General features: G+C 37.0%; 1 pseudogene; it reads left to right on the top strand.

Annotated features, from left to right (window-relative positions):
• Positions 1-2,030: 2,030 nt before the first annotated feature.
• Positions 2,031-13,529, top strand: LOC118538174 (nuclear transcription factor Y subunit beta-like; annotated as a pseudogene).
• The last annotated feature ends 263 nt before the right edge of the window (positions 13,530-13,792 follow it).

Here is a 13,792-nt window from a genome sequence, read left to right as displayed (position 1 = left end):
CCACTTCAACCCAATACTGTTGTGGGCATCAATAGGCAGTCAGCAGATGGAGAGGTGAAAGAATTGCATTTGGGAAGTTGTGAGAAGCCAGAGTCTTTCTTATTCCACGGGTACTAACTCTGTCACAGGGTAATGCTTCAGAAAACAGCGAGCCTTATGAGTATAGGAAAATGGTCTGTTTTCTGTGCTACCAGTCCCTAGCCCTATTTACCCTTCTATTCATCAAATACCAATTTTATCATTTTTTTCCTGCGTGTGGAATATGTTCATTCTTTCTCTGATGAAGATTCAAGGTGTTTCCAGCAAATAGCCACATGCAATTAGATGGAGCTATGATGCTAGAATATATGAACCAAGAAGACATAATTTGCTCTTAGCTTATACAATAAACAAGGTAAAGTAGGAGCAAGATCATTGCAATTAACTTCCCCATTTTGGAAATGAAATATGGAGATACTCAGGGCAATGGTAAAGTTCTGCCAATTGGAATTGAAAAGATCCTTGATTACAATCTAACTTTGCTCTCTGGAAAAAATTCTCTCATCTATGTCTTTTGGAGCCCCTTGCTCAGCTTTCTGGGACATCTTTGTCCTTTCCTCAGGTCACATAAAGTGAATATTGAGGCAGAAGGCTACCTCTGGTATGGAAAGCTTCCATAGACAGCCTCCTATGCATGCAAGTTTGTGAACTTGAGTTCTGTTAAAAATGTGTATGGTCAAAATATATTTTAGTTCCAGTTGCTAGCTTCACTGGCATTATAATTCCCTTGAAAGAATAGTATGCTTTTAATTTATTTGATTCTAGACGGTACCATGTACTGGTAACCATACTAGAATTCTGTACTAGTCAAAATTTCAAAATATAATTCATTTCCTTGCCTTCGCATTCTATTCTCTTCTTTTCCAAACAAATGAAGCTACATTGAGGCAATCAAACTTGTGTGGAAAAGAAATACTCTTAGTCATATTATTGTCACCAGGATGATTCTTAACTGGCTGCTTGTACACGATTTTTTCAATTTATTTTTCCTTTTGAGGTGCAAAAAGAGCCAATTTATCTAGCTATTGAGGCTGTACATTAGCAAGCAGTTTCCATTCCAATAGGTAAAGTTATTGTGTCATTTACAGGTGAGAGTAATGAAGTACAAGCTAAGGGTTATGTGACTTATCTTGTGTTAAATAGCTAGTGGTTTTGAAGCTAAGATTTAAATACAGCCATTTTCCTAAAGATAGCATACTCTTCTTATACTGTCCCTCACGTCCTTTATCCTCTGCCCATAGCACTTCTGCCCATAACACTGTCAGGGCTCAAATACCCATCTATATGGCACAGAAGTGGAATAGACGTTATCACATACCCCCATCGTCCTCATCAATCCTTATTATCGGTTTCTTCAGATCTAATCTCTCCTCTATATTTTAATGAATCACTGAAGTTCTTATGCTTATATTCTCACTGAAATGGGTATCTGGAAGTGTCTGATGTTAACATTTCATCTATACCCACTTACAAGTCCAAATTTTTCTTAGACTGCCAGAACAGCTCCTTCTACATATGCAAGTCTCCAAACATGTGACAAATTTGCATTTTTTGCAGTGGCATTGAATTTATATTTTAAGATCCATGCACATATGTTAAGTCTAGGGATATATATATGCACGTTTATGTGACCACATCATGATTTTTCGTAGCAATTTGAATTAAAGTGGAAAAATATTTTGAGTGGCATAATATGATGTATTTATTGTGTGTTTTCTCTTAAAAATATTGCTTTTATTTAAACATTATCATATTTTTGTACTCATGCCTGTCAATTAGCAGATGCTCAGAAATATTTAAAATGAACATGTGAAGACCCAGCACTGAAGATCCTAAAGCAGTAGGTTTGGGAGAGATTCTTCCTCTCTCTCTCTGTCTCTCTCTCTGTCTCTCTCTCTCTCTGTCTCTCTCTCTTTTTAATTCTGTAGTGCATTTTGATGCTTTGAGCGGAACACCACTGCTTTCTTTAACAGTCTGTGGCAGGTGGAATAATGGTCCCTCATAATGACGATGTCTTAGTTCTTGGAACCTGTGAATATGTTACCTTGACATGCCAAAGGTATGCAGTAGATGTGATTAAGATTGAGATTAAAACTGAGATGGAAAAATTATCTTAAATTATCCTGGTGGTCACAAACTAATCATATGAATTCTTAAAAGCAAAGAATCAAACCCCAGTGTGGTCAGAGGGAGCTGTAGTCATAGTGGTGGTCATAGAGAGCTATGGAAGGAAATCAGCAAGATTTATTAATTTATTAATCACTGGCTTGGAGGATGATAGAAGGAGCCAAGAGGCAAGGAATGTTGTGACCTTGAGAAGCTGGAAAAATGGATTCTCCCTTAAAACCTCCAAAAAAGAATGCAGCCCTACATCTTCATTGATTTTAGGGCAGTGAGACCTGTGTTAGACTACTAACCTGCAGAACTGTAAGATATTAAATCTGTGTTGTTTTAAACCACTAAATTTGTGGTAATTAGTAACAGCAGTAATAGAAAACTAATATGCTGTCTTTATAATTCATATATAACTTCATTTTAACACTTGATTTTATTGTATTTATTTTTAGTTGAATCTCTTCATACTAAAAAAAAAAAATAATGTCAGCATCCATCTTATTTTACAAAGCATGAAATTTCAGTGTTTTACATAATCATGAGCGGTATGCAGGTTTTCTTATCACTCCAAAATTGACAACTAGGATACACAGATGAGGATAGAGGATATGCTTCCCATTTTAATACTCAAGAAAGTCACAAATAATATTTGTGGTGTCTGAAGAAGGAACACTACAGCCTCTTCCTACTACTTGGTTTGTAGTGAACTGTAGAAACTAACCTAATTAGAAACTAATTCTAATTTTGGGACAGCACTTTGAAGGAAGTACCTTAGTAATTGACATGGCTCCCTTTAAGTCAGAGGGCTTTTCTGTTTCTTCCTGGATATTTCTGATGGCAGGAGAATTGTTACTTGTCTGCAACATTTGGATAGTGTGTCTGGGGAGAAATGTGTAGAAACTATATCTTTCATCAGATATACCCTTATATCCTCAGCATGGGGCTTGGTCTAAAGAAAGTATGCAATAAATATGTCATGAATCCATGCTTTAATGTAACGTGAAAAGCAAAATAAAAACTTGAAACAATATATATTAATCAAATGCAAACAGATAGCATATGCTTTATATCCCTAAATATAGATTACAGAGTTTTTACTAAAATAATGCACTTTTCTATGTAAAACTTTTTTTTTTTTAAAGTCTGTATCTCATGCACGAGTATGCAGAAAAAAAGCTAATTGCCCAGAAAGACGAGAAGGTCATATTCAGATCTAATAATTACATAGACATGACTGAATTAACTGATAATGAGAATGAAGATAAACATGGACTTTTATTACTGTGTGGTAAATGGTTTAAAATTGATTTTGTTTTACCACAGTCACACTTTCAAAAATGTCATATTTATAGTCAAATGACCTTTTCTAAGAAACAAAAATATCTATGGTTATATAAATATTTTGCTAAATGATTTTATGCTTGGGTAACTTTTTTCTATTTAAAATTCATTACTTTGTACACTTAAATGGCAAGAAATATACTATCTAAATACTAACAGTCATTTAAAATTGGTTATTTTCTAAAGGCAAGATAGATACAAGGTAATTAAAATGAAATAGAACACACAGAGTAGTTCAAAATTGAATTACTTATGTATGGCTTAGAATAATGACAAAAGTTACTAGCTAACAGCTTTTCAAATAACGCACTACAATTTGATATAAAAATAAGGTCTGTACATAAGTATATGATGATGATTCATTAAAAATAGTATTGGAGCACATGGGTGGCACAGTTGGTTAAGCATTTGACTCTTGATTTTGGCTCAGGTCCTGATCTCAGGGTCGTGATACTGAGCCCCATGTCAGGCTCTGCACTCTGCAGAGTCTGCTTAAGATTCTCTCTCCTTCTTCTCCTCCCCCCTTCTCTCTTCTCTGTCTCTCTAAAATAAACAAACAAACAAACAAATAAATAAATATTAAAACATAGTGTCAAAGCCTCAGTTACTTAAGAAAATAAGCATATATTGGGAAAACTTCTAGGGAGGTCAACTAGATGGCTCTGCTAAACTTGGGTGGATTTGAGCAAATCTGGGAATTGACTGTCTGACAAATAATCTAGGATGGTGATGGCTCAGACAATTGGGGTGATTCTCTTCCATGTATCTCTCTTCCTCCTTCCTGGAATGACTGGGATATCTTGAGAATCCTCATCTCACAGCAATGGCAGAAAGTAATTGCACAAGCAGAAATGTGTAAGTTCTTCTTTAAAGCTTGTGCTTACATCACATCTGGCCAATAGTCCATCCCCAGAACAAGTCATAAGACCAAGCCAGAGTCAAAGTGGAAGGGCACTGAAAATTTATAAGGCAAATGGTATGCTCACAGACAGGGGTGAAAAACCAAAGACATTAATATACCATATAGTCAGATCTCAGCTGAATTATTCATGCCTCTCCCACATTGCAAAATAGTCTTTGTCTTATTGCAGAAACCCCAGTTATTTCATCTATCACTCATCAGTATTAGTCTATGTCTCATCTACATCAGCTCCAGGCATAGATGGCATAGATCTCCTGTTTTGGAGATCTACAAACTCAAAAGAAGAAGATATCATGCTCAACACCCAAAAACAGTAGTAAACAACTGTAATAAGCATTGCTGTTTGAAACATAGAAGAATGGCATGTACGTAGCAATACTGCTCCATAGCAATTTTTTTAATTGTTCAGTGATTCATTAGTTGCGTATAATGCCCAGTGCTCATCACATCACGTGCCCTCCTTAATACCCATCACCCAGTTACCCCATCCCCCCACACCCCTCCCTTCTGCAACCCTCAGTTTGTTTCCCAGAGAACAGTCTCTCATGGTTTATCTCCCTCTATGATTTCTTCCCATTCAGTTTTCCCTCCCTTCCCTATGGTCCTCTGCACTATTCTTTATTATTCCACATATGAGTGAAACCATATGATAATTGTCTTTTTCTGCTTGACTTCTTTCACTTAGCATAATCCCCTCCAGTTCCATCCATGTCAATGCAAATGGTAGTTATTCACCTTTCTGATGGCTGAGTAATATTCCATTGTATATATGAACCATATCTTCTTTATCCATTCATCTATTGAAGGGCATCTCAGCTCCTTCCATAGTTTGGCTATTGTGGACATAGCTGCTATGAATTGGGGTGCATGTGCCCCTTCTTTTTACTACATCTGTATCTTTGGGGTAAATACCCTAATTGCTAGGTCATAGGGTAGCTCTATTTTTAACATCTTGAGGAATCGCCATACTGTTTTCCAATTCTTCAATGGCAATTGTTACCATTGAAATTCCTAGGTAATTACTAGGTAATTGTTGCCAGATATCCTACAGCAGGAGTAGGATGTATCCCCTGATTAAACCCTGCCTCTGCTCCCTGGGAGTAGTTCCCCACTTCATACACTATGACTTTGGGCTCTGTTCTATAGGATATCCATCTGTTTTCCATACCCTTATTGACTCTCCTTGGCCAATTGTGAAAATTATATTGGGAAATATGCCTTTGAGTAAACTTTCAATATATTTTTTTATTTTTTTTTCTATTTATTTATTTATTTATTTATTTGGACGTAGTGTTCCATGACTCACTGTTTGCGTATAACACCCAGTGCTCCATTCAATACGTGCCCTCTTTAATACCCATCACCAGGCTAACCCATCCCCCCACCCCCCTCCGCTCTAGAACCCTCAGTTTGTTTCTCAGAGTCCATAGTCTCTCATGGTTCGTCTCCCACTCTGATTTCCCCTCCTTCATTTTCCCCTTCCTACTATCTTCTTTTTTCTTTAACATATAATGTATTATTTGTTTCAGAGGTACAGGTCTGTGATTCATCAGTCTTACACAATTCATAGGGCTCACCATAGCACTACCCTCCCCAATATCTATCACCCCATCCCTCCCACACCCATCACTCCAGCAACCCTCAGTTTGTTTCCTGAGATTAAGAATTCCTCATATCAGTGAGATCGTATGATACATGTCTTTCTCTGATTGACTTATTTTGCTTAGCATAATACCCTCTAGTTCACAAGAACCGTATGATCCTCTAAATAGATGCATAAAAAGCATTTGACAAAGTACAGCATCCTTTCTTGATTAAAACTTTTCGGAGTGTAGGGATAGAGGGTACATACCTCAATATCATAAAAACCATCTATGAAAAACCCACAGCGAGTATCATTCTCAATGGGGAAAAACTGAGAGCTTTCCCCCTAAGGTCAGGAACACGGCAGGCATGTCCACTATCACCACTGCTATTCAACATAGTACTAGAAGTCCTAGCCACAGCAATCAGACAACAAAAAGAAATAAAAGGCATCCGAATCGGCAAAAAAGAAGTCAAACTCTCACTCTTTGCAGATGATATGATACTTTATGTGGAAAACCCGAAAGACTCCACCCCAAAACTGCTAGGACTCATACAAGAATTCAGTAAAGTGGCAGGATATAAAATCAATGCACAGAAATCAGTGGCATTCCTATACACCAACAAGACAGAAGAAAGAGAAATTAAGGAGTCGATCCCATTTACAATTGCACCCAAAACCATAAGATACCTAGGAATAAATCTAACTAAAGAGGCAAAGAATCTGTACTCAAAAACTATAATATACTCATGAAAGAAATTGAGGAAGACCCAAAGAAATGGAAAAACGTTCCATGCTCATGGATTGGAAGAACAAATATTGTGAAGATGTCAATGCTACCTAGAGCAATCTACACATTCAATGCAATCCCTATCAAAATACAATCAACTTTTTTCAAGGAAATGGAACAAATAATCCTAAAATTTGTATGGAACCAGAAAAGACTTTCAATGTATTTTTATTAGTAGAAATCTAGGAGGGATTATATTAGTGAGGGTTCTCTAGAGAAGCAGAACAATAGGAGATTATATGTAATAATAAATGTTATATATGTATGTGAATGAGATTAGCTATTAATAAATAGGAGGTAACTGTAAAAATATGGAGTATTATTCATTTATATGTAATATATGTCACAAATATTTTCTTCCCAGTTTGTTTTATATCTTTTGGTTTGCTTATAGCTTTTGTTTTCCATATGAACTTTTGGCTGTCTAACTTGTAAATATTTTTTTATTATTGCATCTGAATTTTGATACATAGTTAGAAAGCATTTACCTACACCCAAGTAATATAGAAGTGCTTTGTGGGGAGAAAATTGATTGATAACTCTTGCTGAGTTTTATATTGAATTATTTTAAGTTTTCTATGTTGAATGGAGTCAATTTTTGCTAAAGCATATTTTCCCAGGAAGTTATCTATTTCATCTCTATAGTAGAACATACTTCCTTAGATTTTTACAAATAATTCTCTTATGCTTTTATTATTCTGCTTTTTTCTTTTTTCTCTTGAAAATTTACTTCTCCATTCTCAATCCAGTACAAGCCCTATTAATTCACTTATTGACTGCATTGAAAAGTTCAGCTCTTCAAATTATAACACAGCTAAACTTCTCTGTGTGACATTAACATCACCACCATTCTCAATGGTTCTTTTATACAAAATAGAATGGCAGGATATATGTAAAGGAAGGATGTGGACAGTAACCAAAAAGACAGTAAGGGGAGATTGACAAATATTCCAGATATTGTAGTTGAAATAAATGTATTGTAAAAATAACCACAATAAGGAGAATGATGGGCAACATGGATGAAAGAAGGATGGCATCTAAAAGAGTACTGGAAATATAACTAATTTGACCATCAATATTGAATGGGGGGTGAGAGAAATTACTTAAAGCACTTGGCACATCCCCAAGTGTACTGCACAGCGGCTGAGCTTTGGAACAAGGAGGCCACTCACATAGCTAATACTCAATGTTAGGTTAAGAGATTTCAAAATTCTCTAGAATTTTTAGCATATTTTCTCCATTATGTGAAGATGATATTCCTTTTTTTTTTTAAGATTTTATTTATTTATTTGACAGAGAGAGACACAGCGAGAGAGGGAACACAAGGAGGGGGAGTGGGAGGGGGAGAAGCAGGCCTCCCGCTGAGCAGGGAGCCCGATGCGGGGCTCGATCCCAGGACCCTGAGATCATGACCTGAGCCAAAGGCAGACGCTTAATGACTGAGCCACCCAGGCGCCCCATGAAGATGATATTCTTATAGAAGCCTGCCCTGTCAAATGCTCAGAGCCCACTGCCTCAAGAATAACCATTGTTGGGGCACCTGGGTGGCTCAGTCAGTTAAGCATCTGCCTTCAGCTCAGGTCATGATCTCAGGGTTCTGGGATCCAGCCCTGTAACAGGCTCTCTGCTCAGTGGGGAGTCTGCTTCTCCCTCTCCCTGTGCCTTTCCTCCTGCTTGTGTGCTCTCTCTGTCTCTCCCTCTCTCAAATGAATAAGTAAAATCTTTAAAAAAAAATGTCCTGCCTTGTTTCATAAGATTTAAAGATTCTTTTGATGGCAGGACAGAACATAATGACACTTGAATGTCTAGAAGGAAGAACTCTGTATTATAGCTCCAAATGAAAAGGCTGCCAGACAGGGCCACGCAGGGGTTTGCCTCTGGAAAGGGTAACAGCAAGCTGTTATGCAACAAGCAGAGTGATGCTACTTAGCTCTCTCAGGCTCCCTGAGGATTGGATAATTTGAATAACTTTGGTGTACCCTGGGGTACAGGGGTACATTGTCTGGCGCTTGGTCCCAGGGCTGATACTTAAAGTTCCCATGGATGAAAACCCAATAAGGGAAGTGATTGGCATGTGGATTTAATGAGCTGCTCAAAAAGGGGAAGTGACCTGACCTTCAGTCAGGGCATCAAAACTAGGCCAAAAAAAGAACAAACAAGTAAAGAAAGCAACCAACCCCAAACTAAACTGTATTATAGTCTGATGTGGAAATGTTGGGGTTTGGAACTGATGGACAAGAAAGAATTCTTGAGACGTCATTGGTGCAAAAGGGTGGTTTTATTAAAACACAGGGACAGGACCTGTGGATAAAAGAGCTGCACTGGGGTTGTGAGGGATAGTATAAGTCTCTAAGGAATTTTGGAAACAAGGTTTCCAGGAACTTGAGTGGACTAGCTATTCTTAGGAAAAGGTCATTTTTTATTTTCTAATAACACCTTCAGATGTATATGCTTGGGAGATGATTGCTAATACATATCTTGGGGGATAGAGATAAAGGAAGTTTCCAAAGGAATTTCTTTTTTTTTTTACTTTTTCTTTGTTTTTAAATATTTTATTTATTTATTTGAGAGAGATCACAAAGGGAGAGGGAGAGAGAGAAGCAGACTTCCCCGCTGAGCAGAGAGGCTGATACAGGGCTTGATCCCAAGACCCTGGGATTATGACCTGAGCTGAAGGCAGATGCTTAACCAACTGACCCACCCAGGCCCCCTCCAAAGGAATCTCTATATGTTAAAGTAGACTCACAGGACCCTGAAGATGGGAATAATATTAAGCTAAGATTGTCTTTCGCCTTATGTTCCACAAATAAGTGAAACCACATGATAATTGACTTTCTCTACTTGACTTATTTCACTTAGCATAATCTCCTCCAGTTCCATCCATGTTGATGCAAAAGTTAGGTATTCATCCTTTCTGATGGCTGAGTAGCACGGAGGACATTAGGAGAAGGAAGGGAAAAATGAAGGGTGGAAAATCAGAGGGGGAGATGAACCATGAGAAACTATGGACTCCGAGAAACAAACTAAGGGGAGGGGGGTTGGGGGGAATGGATTAACCCAGTGATGGGTATTAAGGGGGGCATGTATTGCATGGAGCACTGGGTGTTATACACAAACAATGAATCATGGAACACTACATCAGAAACTAATGATGTAACGTATGGTGACTAACATAACATAATAATAAAAAAAAAAAATTGCCTTCCGCCTTTAGCGAAGTTTCAGCATCGAGGCAGTTGCGTTCCTAGAGGAAGGTCACACTATCTGTTTCAAGGACTTCTCAAAGGGCTGTAGGCAGAAAGGGAATTTAATTTTTTCTTTGCTTTGTTTCCCACATCATAGTCCTTAACAGGAATCTTAGCACTTGTTGCCTTAGTTGACCCCCAAAGAAGAACCATATCTCCCTTCAACCACTGCGCTAAAAGAAAGCTTCACTTCTCTAAACTTGTGTCTAAACATGGGAATAAAGTTAGACTGATTAAATGTTCAGACAGTTGAGATTAGAATAAACTTTTATGTATTTCTTCTCATAAAAGATCCAATCCTAATCGTGGCTCCTTGCAAACCCCCATCTTTACTAGTCAATAAACCTGATAAATGTTAATTTGAATAAGGCCTAAATTATTACATTGCATTTTTCTATTTTTAAAATATGTCATGTGGTGTCTCCCAGATTGGATGTGTCATGTGGTGTCTCCCAGATCTGGGGTGATGATAAGGTGGAAGTGTGGGAGTTGAAAGGATTCACCTGAGGCAAAACAAAGGAGATAGAAGCTTACTGAATCCACAAAAAAGCCATGGATGGGACAGCAGAGGAAACACTATCTGCAAGGATAGTGGGTAGGGAATGTTAAAAGGGGGAAGATGAGGAGGTATGGCAAAGTATAGAATTTTCCTTTTTTTGGTACCTGTGCCTGGCTGTAAGTATCCCATTGGTTAGCTAGGGCTTATGGATATTTTAAGGTAGGTCGCCTAATGGGCCTGTTTGTATTCAGCCACGTGGTGGTCACTATGGGCCCTTTTTACATTCCACTGCTCAAGTCTGTTGCCTAAAGCAGCCTCTACATGTCACTCCTATTATTTTCCATGAATTTCACCTATTTCCAAGTAATTCATCATAGTGAATTTTTTGTATACCTTATCTATCCTTACAAGTATTTTTTGCCTTTAAGTCCTTCATTATATTTATACTAGAATTCTCCAATGCTACCCTAAGAGATTTTAGTTTGTTTTTGTTGTTACAATTATTTTCCACTTGAATTCCCCCCCAAAAAAAGGCTAAAATGTATTGTACTGTTCTTCATCCCTATAGTGAAGAGTATTTGCTACCTTCTTCCATAAAAATGACTATATATTAGGATTGTTAATTTTTCTTGAAATTTTCTTATAAGATAAATTTATAAAATTATATTTCATCAAGAATGTACTTAGTTGAAGGAGAGAAATAAAGTTGGAAGATTGATACTACCCATCATTAAGCTTACTATAAAGCTACAGTCAATAATCAAGATGATTATAGTATTGGTGAAAGAGTAGACAAATCATTAGAACAGAATAGACAGCTGAGAAATAGACCATGTATATACAGTCAACTGATCTTTGACAGAGAAGCAAAGACAATACAATGGAGAAAATATGGTCTTTTCAACAAATGATGTTGGAACAACTGAGCATTCACGTGTAAAAAGCTGAATCTACAGACCTTGTACCCTTCACATAAATTAACTACAAACATATCACAGACCTAATTGTCAAATACTAAACTATAAAACTAGAAGATGATATAGAAGAAAACCTAGATGCCTTGGGTATGATGATAACTTTTTTAGATACAACACCAATAGCATGCTCCATTGAAGAAATAATCTATAAATTGGACTTTGTTAGAATTCATAAAAAAATGTTTACTCTGTAAAAGACAATGTCAGAAAAATAAGAAGACAAGCCACAGACTGGGAGAAAATATTTGTAAAATACACATCTAATGAAGGACTGTTATCCAAAACATACAGAACTCTTAAAATTCAACATTAAGCCCCAATGTTTATAGCAGCATGTCCACAATAACCAAACTATGGAAGGAGCCCAGATGTCCATCAACAGATAATGGATAAAGAAGATGTGGTATATATATATAATAGAATATTACTCAGCCATCAAAAAATGGAATCTTGCCATTTGCAATGATGTGGATGGAACTAGAGGGTACTATGCTAAGCAAAATAAGTCAATCAGAGAAATATAATTATCACATGATTTCACTCATATGTGGAATTTAGGAAACAAAACAGAGGAGCATAGAGGAAAAGAAGGAAAAATAAAACAAGATGTAATCAGAGAGGGAGACAAACCATAAGAAATTCTTAACCATAGGAAACAAACTGAGGGTTGCTGAAGGGGATGGGGGTGTGGGGATGGAGGAACAGGATGATGGGAATTAAGGAGGGCACATGATGTAATGAGCACTGGGTGTTACATACAACTGGGGAATCACTGAACTCTACCTCTGAAACTAATAATACACTATATGTTAATTAATTGAATTTAAATTTAAAAAAAGAAAATAAACACTCTGATTAAAAAATGGGGTAAAGATCCTAAGTGACACCTCACCAAAGAAGGTATACAGAGGGCATATAAGCATATGAAAAGATGCCCTGCCCCAAAAGTCATCAGGAAAATGAAAATTAGAACATAAGATAACACTACACAACTCTTAGAACGGCCAAAATCGAGAACACTGACAGCACCAAATGCTGGCAAGGATGTAGAGCAAGAACTCTCATACATTGTTGGTTGGAATGCAAAATGGTATAGACACTTGGCACTCCAGAAGTGAAGTAATGATGCTTTTTATTATTTATTTTTGTGTATTTATTTATAATCTTATTTATTTTAGTTTAAATGATTTGTCTTCAAATGATATATTAAATAATTTATTGATCTAGAATTCTTCTTCATATTTTTAGACTATTCTTCTCACTACTCCTCAAAACCCAGTGTATTAAGAAAAGTAAGATTTGGTAGCTCCACACCAGGACTGGTTCCTTTGCAGCCATTTTCTATGCAACAAAACAGCTGATTGGAGATAGGAGCCAACCAGGGCTGCACTGGAGATGGATGGAGACCGTGCTACAACACGTGCTTCTCAACCACACTTTTCTGCTGACTATGTTGGAGGAAGTCAATATGTTATCCCACATCATGATGATACTGAGGACAGCTTGAATGATCGTGAATACAGAAATGGTTCAAAAGAAAGTTTCAGAGAAGAAGATATAGATCTTCCAATTACAAATGTAGAAAAGATAATGAAAAATGCCATACCTAAATGGAAAGACTGCAAAAGATGCCAAAGAATATGTTCAAGAATGCGTGAGCTCATCAGCTTTTTAACATCTAAAGCAAGTGAAAGATGCTGCCAAGAGAAATGGAAGACAATCAATGGAGAAGATATTCTCTCTGCCATGTCTACCTGAGGCTTCCACAGTTATGTAGAATCTCTAAAATTATGCCTTCAGAAATTAGGAGAGGCTATGAAAGGAGAGAAAGGGATTGGGGGAACAGTCACAGCTACAGATGGACTAAGTGAAGAACTTACAGAGGAGGCATTTACCAACCAGTTAACCAGTTACCAGCTGGCTTAATTAACTGCAGATGGTCAACCAACAAAATGTATGGTTTATACAACAGCATATCAAAAGATTTCTGGTGTTCAGCAAATTCAGTTTTTATGATCTGAAGAAGTGGTGGAATGGGGAGTGTTAAAGAAGCAAAAAAGTCTCTAGGATTACAGAACGGGGACATTAGAAGGAACTGACTGGTGAAAAGATGTCTCTTTGTATATTAAGTAGCTGGGATGTAGCTTCCTGAGGCTTGACTAATTGGGGTGTTAATTCCTACTTGAGAATCCTTTTCATGAATCATTTTAAAGAAAAATTTGGATTTTAAACATATTAAAATATTTTTGCTTTGTATGAGAGTTTGTTGCTCAGTATGA

Source organism: Halichoerus grypus, chromosome 2 (genome assembly GCF_964656455.1).
Source record: "Halichoerus grypus chromosome 2, mHalGry1.hap1.1, whole genome shotgun sequence".
NCBI lineage: Eukaryota > Metazoa > Chordata > Mammalia > Carnivora > Phocidae > Halichoerus > Halichoerus grypus.
This window is presented reverse-complemented; position numbering and strand designations above follow the sequence as displayed.